The sequence below is a fragment of the Bos indicus genome, chromosome 26 (assembly GCF_029378745.1).
Source record: "Bos indicus isolate NIAB-ARS_2022 breed Sahiwal x Tharparkar chromosome 26, NIAB-ARS_B.indTharparkar_mat_pri_1.0, whole genome shotgun sequence".
Classification (NCBI taxonomy): domain Eukaryota; kingdom Metazoa; phylum Chordata; class Mammalia; order Artiodactyla; family Bovidae; genus Bos; species Bos indicus.
In genome coordinates this window covers 31,160,296-31,179,303 of record NC_091785.1, presented here as the reverse complement: position 1 = coordinate 31,179,303, position 19,008 = coordinate 31,160,296, and positions in this window count along the sequence as shown.

Here is a 19,008-nt window from a genome sequence, read left to right as displayed (position 1 = left end):
TCATCCAACCAGTTCACAAAGGGCTGTGCTTTCACCTGGGTGGTTCCTGGCTCCAGAATAGCAGCTAAAAACCCCTACGCCATCCTGTCTTAGATGTCCACACGCAGCCCAAGTCTACATAAACCTCTGATTACCATCTACTCAGTCACCCAGATGTGCATCTGCTCGAATCCTCAGTCACTGTCCTGACTGGGGCATGTGAAAAGCCTGGCCTAACTTTTTTGGGGAAAAAAAAAAGTAAGGAGGACAAAAATAACACCCCTTTCCAAACTGTGGAATCGGTTGGGATTGGGTAGAAAGAAGAGGGAAGATGTAAACCTCAAGCTCAAGACTGACTGAGGGTCATTTAATCCTCCAGCCTGTGACCCTTTGACGGCACCGTCACTTATCCATCTCTACATTCATGGTATTTAGCACGTGGCAGGTGTTTAATCAACATTTGTTGGAAGAATGTGTGTATGAGTGAATAAAAGATCATACATTTAAATGTCAAGAGGTACCAAAGAAGACTTACGAGCCACAGGAGATGTTCCCTCTTGCAATCGACATTCTGTATCCTTTCCATCAGAAGAGAAGCCTTACTCTCCCAATCTTACTAACAACATCTCCACACCTGCAGTGCAGCAGAGACCATAGATATGCCAGACCTGTCAGCTAAATTATGAGTAATGACGTACAGCTCAGTGTCTCTCTGTAGCCCTGGAAGTCAGGTGGAACTGTGAGGTGACACAAGGCAATATGAAGCAAAGCCATGGATGGATAATGGGTACAAGACGGATGGATGGACAGATGGACCAAAAGACTGCACTAAATTTAAGTTCAGAGCTACACTTACGTACTCCTTGAGGACAGAAGTTATTGTCCTCCTTCATAGCCATGAATTAGGCAGTGCCTAATGCATTGCCTCGCACACAATAGTTTCTCAAGAAATACCTGTTGAATAAAAGAGGAATGAAAAGAAAGTATCTGACAAGCAGTCTCCCTGTGCCAAATGCTATAAAGTACAGGCATTCAGAGTTTATCCAGATACTTATCTAAGTTTGGGCTTCCCTGGTGGCTCAGACAGTAAAGAATCTGCCTGCAGTGCAGGAGACCTGGGTTCGATCCCTGGGATGGGAAGATCCCCTGGAGAAGAGAATGGCTACCCTCTCTAGTATTCTTGCCTGGAGAATCCCATGGACAGAGGAGCCTGGCAGGCTACACTTCATGGGGTCATAAAGAGTTGGACATGACTGAGTGATTCACCCAAAGTTTGACTCCTGTGTCACAGCTTCTCTGCCAGATTTTACTAATAATGAGGAAAATTAGAAGACCAGCTCCTTCTGGGCTGATTTTTGTTCACACAGCCTACATAAGTTGGGAATGCCTGGAAGTTAACCAGGCTTTCTAAAGACCCAGTAGGAGAGCTCAGAACAGACAGGACAGGACTCTTGCAAGGGTCCCTGAGATAATTTGCTTGAAGACCATTAACTGTCTTCACTTTGCCCACAGAATCTGAAGGCAATGACGTTCAGAGGCACAGCACTCCTTACCCCACAATCAGGAAAGAAAACATTGCTAATGACATCCAGGGAGACCCTCAACAAAGGAAGTTGGCCTGAGAGAGTGTGGAGAGGCAAGCAGCCAACAGTCTGTGGTGGCAGATGTTCTGGCATGACCATAGGAAATGGAGAATCACATATTTAATGTACATCACTTTGCTTTTGTCATGTTGGGTTCTGGGGACAGGTGAAGGGCACGTTCCCCGTTCCACCTTGCAGCCCGGCTTTCTAGTCAATCATTGCTATTCAGGATCATGCTTGTTGAGCCAACAAGAGCATCACACTGTCCTTGAAATCAGTGTGAATATGCTGGACTTAATAATAACTGGAGTGTTGCTTGGTCCCCTGGGCATTCCCTGAAGCGATCATGCCAAGGAGATACTCTGCTCCTCGGGGCTAAGAATTTATAAGAAAAGACTGCATTTTATACATCATAAAATTATTCCTGCAGAAGTGAGCTTCTCTGTCTGGGACACACAAGACCACAACAAAGAGCCCAGCTTTGAGGCAGGTTCTTCACAGAGACAGTGTGTAAATTCTGAGCCTCAGAATCTGCAAATTAGGCACCCTGCCTGTCATGGTGGGGTAGGGCTTTGTCAGCAAAACCCAGTGTCAAGGTTTGTCCAAACCCTTCAGGTGCACACCCACAAATCACTGATGCCAACTCTGCAGGGACTGTTCACTCCAAAACCTGGAGCTGTCGGGAAAAGTCTCCATCCCATCACTCAATTCTCCAGTCTGCCACCAGAGGAAACTTTGCATCCCTGGCCCCTCAAAAAGACACGTGCCTCTCAGAACAGTGGACACTCTGGGGCTCAAGGAACCCTGAGCAGGTTCACAAGTACTAAACTCACTGCCGCACACGCAAAGGGCCAGGAAGCCTGACTTGAAATGTGCCGAGGTCTGGCCCCGTCACTGCTCACCCGCTCCTCTGGGCACATGGCCTGACAGTGTAGTTAGGTTGTGTGGGTCCCTCTCTGTCTCCTCGGTGCCATTCTCCACCGGGAACTGCATCACCAGGCTTGCTGGGGCCTTCCAATGTGCTCCCCCGATGGAGGCACTGCCAGATTAGCCTTCCCCTCCCACTCCCTGCTTTGGGCCACACTGTGGGCAGGAATGCCTCCCTCCACACTCCAGCCACTGCCATGCAGCCACGCGTCCACCCTCAGCTCTCTTCTGGTTTAAAGAAGACCGTCCTCTCCTCCTGATACTTCAAGCCCAGTGATGGAGGCAGCTTCCTGCTCCTGACTGACTCTGAATACCTCAGCATCCCTTGTTGATTTTCAGAACCCCACCCTTTGCTCTATAAGTCTCCCCTCATCAAACTATCCAAGAGGAATTCTGTTTCCTAGCAGGGTTCTGGCAAGTAAATACATGCAATGGAAAGGGCGTTGATCTTGGATTAAGGAACCTGGGTTCAAGATGCTGCTCTGCTTCTGACTAGCCGAGTGACCTTGACCAAACGCTTCATCTCTAAACTGCAGCTCCCAACCACATCATCAGAGTAAGAAGCTGGGTCTGTGCAGGGAAGACCTCCCTTTTCTTCATGCCAGCACCAGCGTTCCCTGGGACTTCCCTCCAGGATCCTGGGGCTCTGAAGAGCAAGCCAGACATACCAGTCACTAGTTCCTGTAGTGACTTTGATACTTGATATATACAGATTACATGGTCTTCTCTGGAGAATGAACACAATGATGAGGATAGCAATTTTCTTAAAAGAGGTTGTCTGGGCTTCTCTGGAATCAAGATTGTCAGGAGAAATATCAACAACCTCAGATATGCAGATGATACCACCCTAATGCAAGAAAATGAAAAGGAACTAAAGAGCCTCTTGATGAGGGTGAAAGAGAAGAGTGAAAAAGCTGGCTTGAAACTCAACATTAAAAAAAACTAAGATCCTGGCATCTGGTCCCAGCATCTCATAACAAATAGAAGGGGAAAAAATGGAAGCAGTGACAGATTTTATTTTCCTCGTCTCCAAAATCACTGTGGACAGTGACTGCAGCCACGAAATTAAAAGATGCTTGCTCCTTGGAAGGAAAGCTGTGACAAACCTAGACAGCATATTAAAAAACAGAGACATCACTTTGTCAACAAAGGTCCATAGAGTTGCAGCTGTGGTTTTTCCACTAGTCATGTATGGATGTGAGAGTTGACCATAAAGAGAGTTGAGCACTAAAGAATTGATGCTTTTGAACACAGAAGACTCTTGAGAGTCCCTTGGACTATGAGATCAAACCAGTCAATCCTAAAGGAAATCAGTCCTGAATTTTCATTGAAAGGACTGATGCAGAAGCAGAAGCTCCAATATATTGGCCACCTGATACGAAGAACTGACTCACTGGAAAAGACCCTGATGCTGAGAAAGACTGAAGGCAGGAGGAAAAGGGGATAACAGAGGACAAGATGGTTACATGGTATCACTGACTCAAAGGGCATGAGTTTGAGCAAGCTCAAGGAGATGATGAAGGACAGGGAAGCCTGATGTGCTGCAGTCCATGGGGTCACAAAGTGACGGACAAGACTGAGCGACTGAACAATAACAATGGTTTAGACATGAGAGTTGGAACACAAAGAAGGCTGCCCACCAAAGAATTGATGCTTTCAAACTGTGGTGCTGGAGAAGACTCTTGAGAGTCCCTTGGACTACAAGGAGATCAGACCAATCAATCCTAAAGGAAGTCAACCCTAAGTATTCATTGGAAGGACTGATGCTGAAACTGAAGCTCCAATACTTTGGCCACCTGATGGGAAGAGCCGACTCATTGAAAAAGACCCTGATGCTGGGAAAGATTGAGAGCAGGAGGAAAAGGGGACAGCAGAGCATGAGATGGTTAGATAGCATCACTGACTCCATGGATGTGAATTTGAGCAAACTCCACAAGATAGTGGGCTGCAGTCCATGGGTTCGTGAAAAGTCAGACATGACGGAGTGACTGAACAACAATATTGGGGTTCTCAAGGCATTCAGGAAGGGAAGCCAAGTACCAATTGTACTAGACACTGGCCCTTCCTGACACGAGGAGGCTGACCTTTCTTCTGTAGGCTTGTGTAGTCTGCCAGGTGTGTGGGCTGCAGGAGCCCAGGGGAATGCTTGGCTCTTTGCAGGTAGGTGCCCATTCCTCCAAGGGCGAGTCTCAGGAAGGGCACAGCAGTGCCCCCTCGTGGTCAACACTCACAGCCATGATGAGTTCCAGGGGGGACCTGTGTGGGGTGCCAGCAGCCTCCCCCACCCTGACCTCTTGCCTCTACAGCCCCTCACTGCACCCCAGGTGCCGCCCCTGGGAAGATCACCACCTCACTTGGTCCTCGCAGCCTCCTCCTGATGCCAGCAGGGCAAGAGCTTTTGACATTTACATTTCACAAGTAATAGACAAGTGCATTCAAGGAAAACGAGTCCCAGAGGCATTTCCCAAAGTTGCACAGCTCACGACCAAAATCCGGGCCTTGGTGTCTTTTACAGAACCCGATATTCAATTTATGTAGATGATTAAACTAAATTACTGGCTTGAAGGACTCTGTGTCTGGAACGAGGCCAACTTTGGCATGTTTTTAATTCAGGATTAGAAGCATGTCCCCTGGCTGATCTCCATAATGTCATAGGCTTACCGGGAAATAAAGATAGCTCTCTGTGAACTTTGGCTTCTTAGCTGTACTTTCCCACGTGCTTCGGTGAATGTTGTCTCACACAGGTGGGGCCATTTGGGCCAAGGTCACACAACTACTCAGCTCCTCAAGTCAGCGCTGGAGCCCCCATGTCTCTCAATTCTAAGTCTGGTACTGTCTTTGCCTCTTCACAATCCTTCAGTCAGTCAACAAATGTGCTGAGTCAGCAAGGGCCAGGCCTGCGTCCGAACAGCGGCAAACGAGGCCCAGCTCCTGCCCTTAGGAATGTTGAGAGTCTGGTGGGAAAATGGCTGCATGAAGGACAATAGAGGTGCAGGGGATGGCTGTAAGGAAGGGATGTGCTAGGAACATAGGAGGAGCCCCCCTGTCTTCCTTGGAGGCACCGCACAGAGGAGCAGGGGAAGAGCCGAGACTTGAAGGACCTGAAGATGACCTGGATCCAGCAGGCAGGGCACTGCTGGAGGAAGCAGCATACTGGGCCCAGCAGGAGCTCCGTGGGCCAAGGTGGAAGCAGGTCTGGCCAGGTTGTTCAGCGGGGCAGGAGCCTCAGGAGCAAGGATGAGACAGACTGACCGGGACAGGTCAACAGGAGGGTCTCCCTGAGCCCGTATGGAGACAGCGATTTCCAGGGGAGAGGAGCACCATGACATTTGGGAATCATCCAAGAATTTCAAAGGGAGCCACACAGTAGGTAATTCTTGGCAAGCCCTGTGTGACGGTTACTGCACCTGGGAGCGTGGTATCTGATGACTTTCAAGAGCCTCTCTCCAGGAAGGATAAAAAGCACCAACAGCAATAACAGTACTCACTGCTACAGCTGCCTAGCTCACCTGGAGCCAGAAGGAGCCCTGCTGGTGTTCAGAGAATACAGTCAGCATTTTATTACAGCATCTGGTGGACTCATCTCACTCTGAGATGAGATGCAAATGTGCTTTTAAAAAAAAAAAAATGCTTAACAAAAAAACAGAAGTGGTCCACCCTCAGGTGCAGCCAGGCGCAGCTCCTGAAAGAAGCTGCTCTGAGCCTCGGGGGTGAACCCATCCCTATGGGTGTCCTGCACCCTGGCGGGCACCCGCCCCCACTCATGTCTGGTGCTGTTGAATGTTTCCTGAGTTCTGGGTCTGGCCTCCTCAGCAAGCCTGGGGCTTCCAGGGCCAGAGACTACAGCTGCACCTTCACAAAACCTCGGGCCACAGTGCACATGTGAGGGATGTGAAATAAATGAAAGTGGATAAAGGCAGCTCCCTCCTCCCTTAGTACAGCAGCACGTACAGGCAGTGCGTGCCCTTCCTGACAGCTTGTCTGTCTGTTTGTCTCCCCAGGAGTGACAGCAATTGACTCCCTGGCATCTTACCTTCCCGTGATCAATTTCTCCTGGCATTTGTCAGACTCTCATACCTCCGCTGCGGCCCTCCGAGGGTGGGTTCTGTTCGTGGAATCTCAGCACGGCCCATCTGAAGGGAGGTGCCTTTCTTAACACCACTTTTCAGAGCAGAAACATCAAGACAAGGGAAACCAGAGAGAAGAGAGGCTAGGCTGCAGCAGAGACCCAAGAACACTGGTGCAGGGTTCCAAGTGACAGGTGTTTCCAGAGGGTCACAGAAGCTGGCCCAGGAAGGGGCCACAGTTACAGCTTCCTACATGGTATCTCTCTGTTGATTAAAAAGCTGTGGCTTTCTCCCCTACCCCTGACAGAGCCCAATTCCATGTCAGGGAGCCAGATCCACAGATCCTGAATGTTTTTTCATCTCCAAGAGTCTCCTGTCCTCTGCCAATAGCCAAGAAAGGGCTTATTAAGCCATAAACTCTTAGTAGCTGAGATCTCAGAAATAAATTAATTTAGCAGATACTCCTGATAATCTGGCCCTGGGAAAGCAGAACCAACAATAAGCCCTGCAGGAAGGGTGAGACTCCAGTTGAATAGAAAGATCACAAGAAGGGGGAGATATTCAATTCCCCATGTCTAAGCCCTGTCCTGCGCCAAATACATAACACACACAGTCTATTTTCACTGCGGTCTTCGGGAGAGCAGGTGCTGTTATCCGCACTGACAGATGAGGTACCAGCAGCACAACAAAGCCGACGTACTTGGTCAAGGTCACATTGCTAGGCTAGGACAGGTCTGGACTCGATCCCGGCTACTGAGCAGAGAGTCCTATGAGGAGACTGTTTAAAAACAGATTTCGCAGTCCCCCATTAGAGACTCTGATGCATCAGTGTGGGAAGAAAAGTCCAGGAATCTGCATATTTAACCAGCACCTCAAAGTGACTCCAGGGCTTTGGATGTCAGGTGGTGGTTTATAACATGAGCTTTTGGAAGACACTTGAGTTAGAAACCTAGCTCTGTGACCTTGAACAAGTCACTTAAGCTACCTAAGCCCCAGCTTCTCCATCTGTAGGTGATGGTATGCACACCACCCAGGCTTGTGGTGAGATTTATAGGGAATACTGCAGGAAAGTGCCTGGCATGGGCTCACCTCTAACATTTCAGGGGCCTGGGGCAACAGCACAAGCAGAGGTACCCCGGCCTGCAGCTCACTGCCCTTCACTTCTCACCCGTTCTATTCTGCACCCTTAGGATCCTGTCCTGTCGAGTGCAGACAACTCAGGACATAATCAAAGCTTTGTCCACACCCACTGAAAACAGCGCTCCCCACCCCTACACCCTTTGGACCTAGGGTTGTACAAACTAGGAGCATGGTCTGACCCAGGGAATGCGGATTCAGGGAAGAGACTACCCACGTGGGCAGGAAATTCTAGGCCTCCTGGTACTTGAGAGGATGAAGGCTTCTGATGGGCATGTTCCACCGGTCCACAGACACCTCACCTCCTGAGGAAGGCAGGGCAGGGGGCCAGCCAGGCAGGGCCCTCCAAAGTCAGGGCCCAGGGAAGGGGCCCTGGTAGCCTAGGTCCAAAGACAGGAGATCAAGTGCACAGACGGAGCAGGCGATGGCACCCCACTCCAGTGCTCTCGCCTGGAAAATCCCGTGGACGGAGGAGGCTGGTGGGCTGCGGTCCATGGGGTCGCTAGAGTCGGACACGACTGAGCGACTTCACTTTCACTTTTCACTTTCATGCATTGGAGAAGGCAATGGCAGCCCACTCCAGTGCTCTCGCCTAGAAAATCCCGTGGACGGAGGAGGCTGGTAGGCTGCGGCCCATGGGGTCGCTAGAGTCGGACACGACTGAGCGACTTCACTTTCACTTTTCACTTTCATGCATTGGAGAAGGAAATGGCAACCTACTCCAGTGTTCTTGCCTGGAGAATCCCAGGGACGGGGGAGCCTGGTGGGCTGACGTCTATGGGGTCGCACAGAGTCGGACACGACTGGAGCGACTTAGCAGCAGCAGCAGCAAGTGCACAGAGTTGACAATACTATGTTACACCCTTGAAAGTTGCTAAGAGAGTAGATCTGTAAAGTTCTCACTTAAAAAAAGAAATAGTAATTACGTGGTGTGCTGGAGGTGGCAGCTAAGCTAAGGTGCTAATATTATCGCAGTATGCGTGTGTGCTCAGTCGCTCAGTCACGTGTGACTCTTGCAACTCTATGGACTGTAGCCCGCCAGGCTCCTCTGTCCATGGGATTACCCAGGCAAGAGTACTGGAGTGGGTTGTCATTTCCTCCTCCAGGGGATCTTCCTGACCCTTGTACACCTGTATCAAATTAATGCATGGTACACTTTAAACTTATACAATATTACCTGTCAATTATATCTCAATAAAATGGGGTGGGGGGACCATCCTACTTGGCAAAGGGTTAACACATTCCAAGGGCCCCAGAGACACATTGCTACTGCCAGCCCTGACTGTGGCCTTGGTCTTGGTGCCACCATTGTTGAGCTCATGCTTTTTGATTCCCCAAATTGGAAGCCACAGGCAGAGGCCCATGACATCACCCACAGTCACATAGGGCTGGTCATGGGGAATCCAGAGAGGCTAATGCCTGTTCTCCAAGGCAGCCCCAGAAAGAAAACACATAGAGACCACCTGGCCCCGACATGGCTCTGAGAATACTTGAGCGCATTTCCTCACGTGCACTCTTATCAACAGGCCTGAGGGGAGGAGTTGACAATAGCAGGGAAACGATCCCCAGTTTATGGATGAGAAACCGAGAAATAAGAGAACTCTCACTCTTTTATTATAGTGTTTATCGCTTTCTGTCTGTTAAGGTTTGGAGCTGCATGGGTCTGAGTTCAAATTCTGCCTCTGGCACTAGGACCTGGGCAGCTGTTCACTTCTTCTAGCCTCAGCTTCCTCATCTGTGAGATGGGGAAACACATGCTCCAAGTATTATAGACATTGAAGGCAATAATATACGAAAATCAATTAACACAGAATCTAGCAAATTCTGAGAGCTCAGGAAGTGTCACCTGTTATTATTTACCCTATATTATTTCAGGCAATGGCACCCCACTCCAGTACACTTGCCTGGAAAATCCCATGGATGGAGGAGCCTAGTAGGCTGCAGTCCATGGGGTCGCTAAGAGTCGGATACGACTGAGCGACTTCACTCTCATGCATTGGAGAAGGAAATGGCAACCCATTCCAGTGTTCTTGCCTGGAGAATCCCAGGGACGGGGGAGCCTGGTGGGCTGCCGTCTATGGGGTCGCACAGAGTCGGACACGACTGAGGTGACTTAGCAGCAGCATTTACCTTATTGGGCTTCCCTGGTGGCTCAGTGGTAAAGAATCCACCTGCTAATGCAGGAGACGCAGGTTTGATCCCTGGGTCAGGAAGATTCCCTGGAGGAGGAAATGGCAACCCACTCCAATATTCTTGCCTGGAAAACGCCATGGACAGAGGAGCCTGGCATGTTATAGTCTGTGAAGAGTCGGACACAACTTAGCAACTGAAAACAACATTTACCTCATTGGGGAACATGGTTTACCTGTCTGAGTAGGCTGCAAAGCCCTGCAAAGGGGCCAAGATCCATATTCCACTTCAGATTCCTCTTCCCTTGAGAGCTGAGCGCAAGGTTTGGGACATACCAACCAACTGATAAATGTTGGGGGAATAAGTAAAATAATATAAAATGAATGAGAAGGGGAGAAGAGCGTGATCCACAAAATCCACAACACCTTGATCCAAGCAAAGTCCAAGCAGCTAAGGAGCCTGGTGAGAGGGAGGCACCAATGCGCCCTTCACCCAGAGCGCTAATTGCTTCCAAGACAGACATACTGTATGCCAGACCCAACTCAGGCTCCAGCAAGGCTGGAGAGATGGTGGGAGAAGGTTTCAGAAGGATCTGGGAAGCTAACATTAAATGACTCATTTTTTTAAAAAAAAACCACGAAGCTAAACTGGAACCATATAGTTGGATCACATGATAATATAAAAGTTTAACATGCATATGTATATATTTATTTAGTTTCCTTGGACAGTCTGACAAACCCCTTGGGACCTGCTTTATGACAGGAAAGCTATTTTCAGACCAATATGTTAAGAAACCGAGTCTCTACTCAGGACCTTAGCATGCACCCCTGGGGCTCAGTGGACTGGGTGGGTCTTCCCCTTGGCTCCTCCAAGTGATCTGGGCACAGACTCCTTTGCCTCATTCAGAGCAACGCTAGGATTCTAAGCCAAGAAAAAGTTCCCAGAAAAGAGATGGGTCATGAAGGATGAGAGCCAGAAAACTAGAGGAAACATCAAGTGTTTGAAAGAATCTGGAGAATGAAGTGATTTTGTTTTCACAACAAATTAATTTAGGCAGCACACGCTTTCATTCTCTTTCAAGCCTACATTAGAAAAATATCCATATTAGCCCTGGAAAAGAACAATCAGGACAAGGCTCAAGTGATTCTAATGAGATCCACATTTCCAGGGCATTTTCCAGATCTGAAGCAAGGCCGAGCAAAGTTGAGATGTCAGAACTGAAAGCTTAGGGGAAACAGACAGGAGAAGACCCACCAAATCAAAGAGGGCCTTGTCCTAACTCACTCAAGTGCCCCCAAGGGATCATCTTCAATGTGAGCCTGCTGGGTCTTACTATGGTCTACACCTCCCCAGTCCACTTGTAGAGCACCCCCTACTCTGAGCATCTACTGCAATCACCAACAATAAAAGTCATCTGAAGTTCCTGATTGTGACCCACATCAGGTATATAATGTCTTCTAGGAGGCACCTGTTTCTCTGTTAACAAGAAGTGGGGTACACAGTCAGGCCTTCTGCCTTTGGTAGGCTGCAGACCTTCAAACCTGGCACTAATCCTTTCTATCGGGACACCCCTGTCTGTCAGCCCTTCCCAAGCACAGAGCAATATCCCCCGGGCAACCCCATCCACAAGCTTGGTTCTGTACTTCTCCTCCAATCAAGTTTCTGAATCCTTCCCAAAAAATATATGAAGGTGCAGTGTGGGAAAGCAGTAGAACCTGAAGGAAGGATGGAAGAAGAGAAAGGAGGGCAGGGAAGAAAGAGGAAGGAGCAGAACATTTCTTGAGCATCCTTCAAACTGCTCCCTGAAGCAGTCCATTTTATGCTGTTTTATAGACCAGGAAGTTAAAGCCCAGAGAGTTTAAGTAGCTTTCAAGATCACACAGCTGATTAGTGCAAGAGCTAAGAGTTTTATTCATGACTTCCTGGCTCCAAAGTCCCATCCTATATGTTTTCCTGAATATTAAAATCATCACACCATACAGAGTGATTCCACACTCGCACATGCTAACTGTCACACTTACTCCCAGCTGGACCCAAACTGAGGACCAGTGTCACAACAACAGTGAGTGACAAGGAGTTCCAAACGGCTTATTACTTCACCCCGAACCTTCCAGTGCATCTGAAAAAGACCAAAACTTCCCAGAAAAATTCATTTTCCCCTCCTCATTCAGTAATTCCAGGAAAAAGGAGGCCACAAGTAGTTTTGATACATACCCCAGGGTTTGGATTTCATAAAAGTGGTCAAAGTCCCAACCTCTTCAAGGTCTAATTAAACCTCTGCGGCCCTACATACATCCAGACAAAACTCTAATTCTAAAATACACAGGTTCATAGCAGCACGGTTCACCATAGCCAAGACACGAAAGCAACCTAAGTGTCCATCAACAGATGAATGGATACAATGTGGCACATATATACAATGGGATACTACCCAGCCATTAAAAGGAATAAAATAATTCCATTTGCAACAACGTGGATGGACCTGGAGATTATCATACTAAGCAAAGTCATAAAGAGAAAGACAATACCATATGGTATCACTTACAAGCAGAATCTAAAATAGGACACAAACGAACCTATCTACAAAACAGAAACAGACTCGCAGACACAGAAACAGACCTGTGGTCGCCAAGGGAAGGAGGACGAGGAGGAGTGGATCGGGGGTCTGGGATTAGCAGATATAAACTATTGCATACAGAACGGAGAAACAACAGGGTTCTACTGTAGCGCACAGAGAACTATATTCGATATCCTATGATAACCCATAATGGAAAATATAATAATATATATACACGCATAACTGCTATTACTTCTGTATAGCAGAAACTAACACAACACTACGCATCAACTATATGTCAATTAAAAAAAAACTCTGGGGCCATAACTGCCACCCCGCGTTACTCTAGTATATGAATGTGTGTAGATAAATATTCATGTGCATTTTGTTTCGTTTTATCTGTATCATATACATGCACATTTTGTTTTAACATCTATCTGTATCATATATATGTTTGTGGGTATTGATATACATATAAAACAAAATACACATGAAGTTCTCTTTGGGATGTCTCTGTCTGGCTGACACCTTGAGTGTTTTTATCTGCAACTGGACTAAGTCAACACCACGCTACATAAAGCTTCCTTCCAAGGAAAATAACATAACAAGAGGGGCAGGAAGATGGATGGAAGAAAGCTGCTTCATCATCACATAGAAGAATGTGCATTCTTGATCCTTCCTTTCCCTTCTTGATCCTTCCTTTCCCTTCTGGGTGTGCCCAGGAAGTTCTATCGATGTTTAAATCAAGGCAAGGTACTCCTGGGTTTTCTCTCAGAAACCCTTTCATCCTGGCTCGCTTTCTGAGCACAAAACACCCAGAGCCTGGGCAGGAAAAGGTACAGACACCAACTGACATGGGGTCTTGGTTGGTGTCTCTGTGCCTCCCATGGGGGACCTGGAACTCATGAACTCAGGCATAGTGCTCTGACTGTGACTCCCACTTGTTTTCATAATTGAAAAACAAATCATCTGTGATGTTCCAGGCCCCTGAGAGGCACACACATACAAATGTGGCATCCCTACAGTAAGACTCCTATGTTATGACTTTAGCATGAACTGAAGAGCCATCATAAGAAACACTGGGTTGGAAGAAGCACAAGCTGGAATCAAGATTGCCGGGAGAAATATCAATAACCTCAGATATGCAGAAGACACCACCGTTATGGCAGAAAGTGAAGAACTAAAGAGCCTCTTGATGAAAGTGAAAGAGGAAAGTGAAAAAAGTTGGCTTAAAGCTCAACATTCAGAAAACTAAGATCATGGCATCTGGTCCCATCACTTCATGGCAAATAGATGGGGAAACAGTGGAAACCGAGGCTGACTTTATTTTTTGGGCTCCAAAATCACTGCAGATGGTGACTGAAGCCATGAAATTAAAAGACACTTGCTTCTTGGAAGGAAAGTTATGACCAACCTAGACAGCATATTAAAAAGCAGAGACATTACTTTGCCAACAAAGGTCCGTCTAGTCAAGGCTATGGTTTTTCCCGTGGTCATGTACGGATGTGAGAATTGGACTGTGAAGAAAGCTGAGTGCCTAGGAATTGATGCTTTTGAACTGTGGTGTTGAAGAAGACTCTTGAGAGTCCCTTGGACTGCAAGGAGATCCAACCAGTGCATTCTGAAGGAGATCAGCCCTAGGATTTCTTTGGAAGGAATGATGCTAAAGCTGAAACTCCAGTACTTTGACCACCTCATGAGAAGAGTTGACTCATTGGAAAAGACCCTGATGCTGGGAGGGATTGGGACAGGAGGAGAAGGGGACGACAGAGGATGAGATGGCTGGATGGCATTACCGACTCGATGGACATGAGTTTGAGTAAACTCCCGGAGTTGGTGATGGACAAGGAGGCCTGGCGTGCTGTGATTCATGGGGTCGCAAAAAGTCAGACATGACTGAGCAACTGAACTGAACTAAACTGAAGAGCCATCATTAAGACAGGTAGAGCAAGGTGACTTTATAGACCTCTGATAATCTTGGGACTTCTCTCCCAGGATGTTCATTTTTAATTCAGAGTACTTGAATACAATGCTCTGTATTGCTTGAGTATGTCACTTTCTCTGTAATAAAAACCTCCCTCCCCATCACTCACTTTTCTAGTGTGGATTCAAAGCCAACCAATTCACCTCCTTGGAGGCTCCCCTCTGCTCATCTCTACATCCCCTTGCACACTCACAACCACCTGGTAATTTAAAGAAATACATATGTGGAAGGACGACTGGAAAGAGCCAATATGAAAAAGCAGGTGTGTGACGGGTGTATCTGATACAGAAGGGATGGAATGGTTTACCAGCAGTCCCCAGCCTTTTGGGGACCAGGGACTGTTTTCATGGAAGACAGTTCTTCCACAAACTGAGGGACACTTTCAGGATGAGTCCAGCACATCACATTTATTGTGTTGTTGTTGATCAGTTGCTTAGTTGTGTTTTACACTTTGCGACCCCAGAATGCCAGGCTTCCCTGTCCTTCACTATCTCCCTGAGTTTGCTCAAACTCATGTCCATTGAGTCAGTGATGCCATCCAACCATCTCATCCTCTGTCACCCCCTTCTCCTCCTGCCCTCAATCTTTCCCAGCATCAGGGTCTTTTCTACTTTATTTCTATTATTATTACATCAGTTCCACCTCAGATTGTCAGGTATTAGATCCCAGAGTTAGGGGACCCCTGCTTTACATCACTCTGATAAAGAGGAATCTGAGAAGTGACAGAGGTAGGAAGACAACCCTCACCCCAGGCTGGTGATGGGTGGGGATAAAAGACTGGAAAAGTCAACAGGAGCCGAGGTGGAAAGAGGAGAATTCAAGGACTGTTTGATCTAAGGCTGGCTGGATAGAAGAGGGTGCAAGCCAAAGACTTTGTTCTTAAGCCTCTGCCACCCTCTAGGTAAGCCCAGAAGGCAGCAAAGAGCTGACCTGGGAGGCCATCTAGATGGACACTAGATAATGCAGGATTAAACTCACAGTGTCTCCAGATTTAAATATTGCCCATCTGAAACATTCTCAACCTCCAATCGAGTTGTACAGCAAATGGACGGTCTCAGTATTCCCACTGTATGATGCCCTCTGAGATGGCCAAGATGCCCTCTGGGGGAGCATAAAGAAAGGCTCTAGGCTCAGAGTATAGCCTTGCTCACCTTGACCTCCTGCCAAACATGAGACTTCCTTAGACTTGGCAACTTTCTTGTCCTACGTGAAAGGACAGGGCTGCAGGATTCTCCCTCAAAACTGGACTCCTCAGCCTAAATGGAAACCACAGGTTGCATGTGTATATGTGTTTCCTCTAATCTAGACTCTGGCAAAACAGTGAGACTGCTGGGAGAGTGAATTCCTGAGAGAATAAGGCAGGAAAAAGGAACAGACCGATCTTTCAGAGGGAGCAGCCACGGTGGGAGAGCTGTCCTCCCTACTTTTTACCCTCAAGCAATGGCGTCTGCAGGAGAAATCAGGTCTGTTAGGCAGGGCGCAAGGGAGCCTACTTCTCTCTCCAGCCTGAAAACTTCTAAGCAGCTCTGGAAGGATGCCTCTCAGAGAAGGTGCACATCCAACTGAGCCAAATAAAGAGAGAACTTCAGAGCAGACAGCCCCCACCGTCAACAACACGCTGCTTTTCTTCTTGAGGGGCTCCAAGGAAAGACAACCGACATGAAAATGAGCCTTGCAATTTTCTAGAGCCACCGAAATGGATGACAGGTGTGAATAATGAGCCATTAGGATAAGTAGGAAAGGCCAGGACAGTTCACTCAACACAGAAAGAGATAAAATGAAGGTGCCTCTTTCAAAGGGACATGAGCAAGAAATAGCTTCTAGTTCCCATGAGAATAAGAGGTGGAGAGTGACATCTTTTTCTAGTCCCTACTAGACTCCCAAAGATATGCTTGGATATACAGTAAGAACCATGTCAAAGTTCATATCCTTTACCCAGAAATACTATTCCAAGGATTTCTCTAAAGGAGATCAGTAAACTAAAGCAAAAAAAGGATATTATATGGAAAAAACAAAAATGAAAAAACATTAACTATAGTATTATCCAGAATGGCCCCAAACTGGAAATAACCTGTCAAACCAGTCAGAAGTGAGTTAGTCATAGTGGTTTGTATTTGCATTATAGCCTATCATCCAGCCATCAAAATGACAGTTACAAAGATAGCATAAAACATGAAATCATGTTTATGATGTAATTTAAGGTCAAAAATGGTTTCTGTATATTTGAGTACTTACTACAGCTTCACTCTCTTACACAATTTGCATGCATTATCTCTTTTCATCCTCAAAGAACCTATGGGTAGGGCGAGGTCTATTACTGTCCTCCTTGTAGTGATGAGAAAATTGAGACAAAGTTGCTTAGTAATTTTCCCAAATTCACAGTAACGCCAGGATTCAAACATATGGTGACTGACACTGAAGCCATTTCTCCTCATTCAACATGCCATAAAAGCCCTAGACCTCAAGGATAATAAGCAAAGGTTATTTTGCGTATTAATATACATGAAATAATGTGGGCCTAAAATATATATTTATATTTCTATATTTATTAAAATGAGAAATAACAGATGGAACAAATAGAAAACAAATAGCAATGTAGTAGATTTAAATCCAATCATATCAATAATAGCAGCAAGTGTAAATAGTAATGTACTATTACATATAAATTAAATGTAAATAGTCTAAACAGTCCAATTATAAGATTGTCAAACTGGATTTAAAAAGGAAGACCTAACTATAAACTGCAAAATTCATTTTATTTTTTTGAGGAACTCATTTTAAAAGCAAAGGCCTGCATAATCTAAAAGTAAGGATGGCCCCCCAAAAAATGGTTTATTTCTACATATTAACAACAAATAATGAGAAACTGAAATTTTTAAATAGCATTACAACAGCATTAAAGAAAAAAGAATTCTGGAATAAACTTAACTGCCGGGAGCCGGTGAGGCATTCCACTCGTGACAAAGGTCATGAGGAAGGAGGCTCAGCATACGCAAAGGCGGGATCGAGCCTCAGGAGTCCCCCTGGATATTCTCGAGCATCTACCCCCAAAAAACCAGAGTCTGCCTACTTTATTGCTTTGTGCTCTCACCTCTGACTTTACTGGGGGCTGTCCCCCACCACCATCTCACTCTCTCTGTCAAAGAGTTAACTTACAGCTCCAATTAATAAAGTTCCTGGGCAACTAGGAGTGTTTAAATCCAAACCCCTCAGATGGCTCTCTAACTCGCCTGACAAGTTTACCCGGACTCCTACAGCTATGCATACAATTGTTTACAGTCTCCCAGCCTCGAGAGGCACGGGAAGCTTAAGATATTCAAATAGCTTAGAACCTCTCAGAGAGTTAGAAACTGTCAGAATAAAACTAGTAAAAGATTTCATTGATGAGCCAATGCTTGTTGCCAAGTTTCCACATCCCCTGGATTGTATCCTTGAATGTGTATTAATTAATATAGTTGGTATGTAGGAAAAAAGGTAGTGGCCTTGGTGTTAGTAACTTTAGACCCTTAAGGTAATAAATTCTTTCCTTTGTTGTAAACCCATTACACATCCGCCCTATAGGAATGCAATTTTATCTTCAGAAAATGGTGCCAAACCTTAAAATAATTACGCTTAGAGAAAATAAGTCTTACAGTTGATAAGTCTTTGTCAAGAGTCATAAAATGTTAATAGGCCTTCTGGCCAGAAGATGATGGAAATCACCTAAACCATTTGTATACGATAAATTTGCAGGAAAGAAACACTGGTTTTTGATAAGGATCAAAGACTGCTGACTTTGCATCCCCTATTATCTTCTATGTGTAACTTAGGGTATAAAAGCCCCTGTTGAAAATAAAGCTACGGGCCTTGCTCACCAACGCTTGGTCTCCCCATGTCATTCTTCCCCTCAATTTCCAGCTGAGTCTCCATCTGGAGCGCGGATATCCTCTGCGACCATTTATTTGCCTGGGCTTCTAAGACCCACTCGAGAAGGTGTCTAAGGTGGGGCACCTTCCGCTATTCGAGAGGGCACCTGCGGCCTCCGTGGTCACAGCTAACCTGGTATCATGGGTTATATTGATTTTCCGCGTAAACCACGCTACTCAGCTTCTTTTCTCCACTGAATTTTCCTACTGAGCTATCCTCATTCTATTACTCTTTATATCTTTGATAAATAAATAAATAAATAGGTCGCCGAAGCTGTCTCTCCTTCGAATACCCTGGATCAGCCGGGGCTGGGCCCCGGCACTTAACAAAATATTTGAAATATCTGTATGCTGAGAACTATAAGATTTACTAAGATAAAGAAGCCTGAATTACATGGATTAGAAGATCAATATTGTTAGATGTCCTTTCTCAACAAATTAACCTGTGGGTGAAAAGTTATGGCAGTCAAAATGGGATTTTGTTTAGAAATTGGCAAGCTAATTCCATATGGAAATGCACAGACTTAGAATAGCCAAAACAATTTTGAAAAAGAATAAAGTTGGGGGACACACATTAACAGATTTCAAGACTTACTGTGGAGCCACAGAAATCGGTAAATGCATAAGAATAAGTATATAGATGAATAAAGGAAGGAGAATCAACTGATTCTTAACAAAGATTCCACAAGAAAGGAATTCAGTAGAGAAAGAAGAGTCTTTTCAACAAATGGTGTTTGAA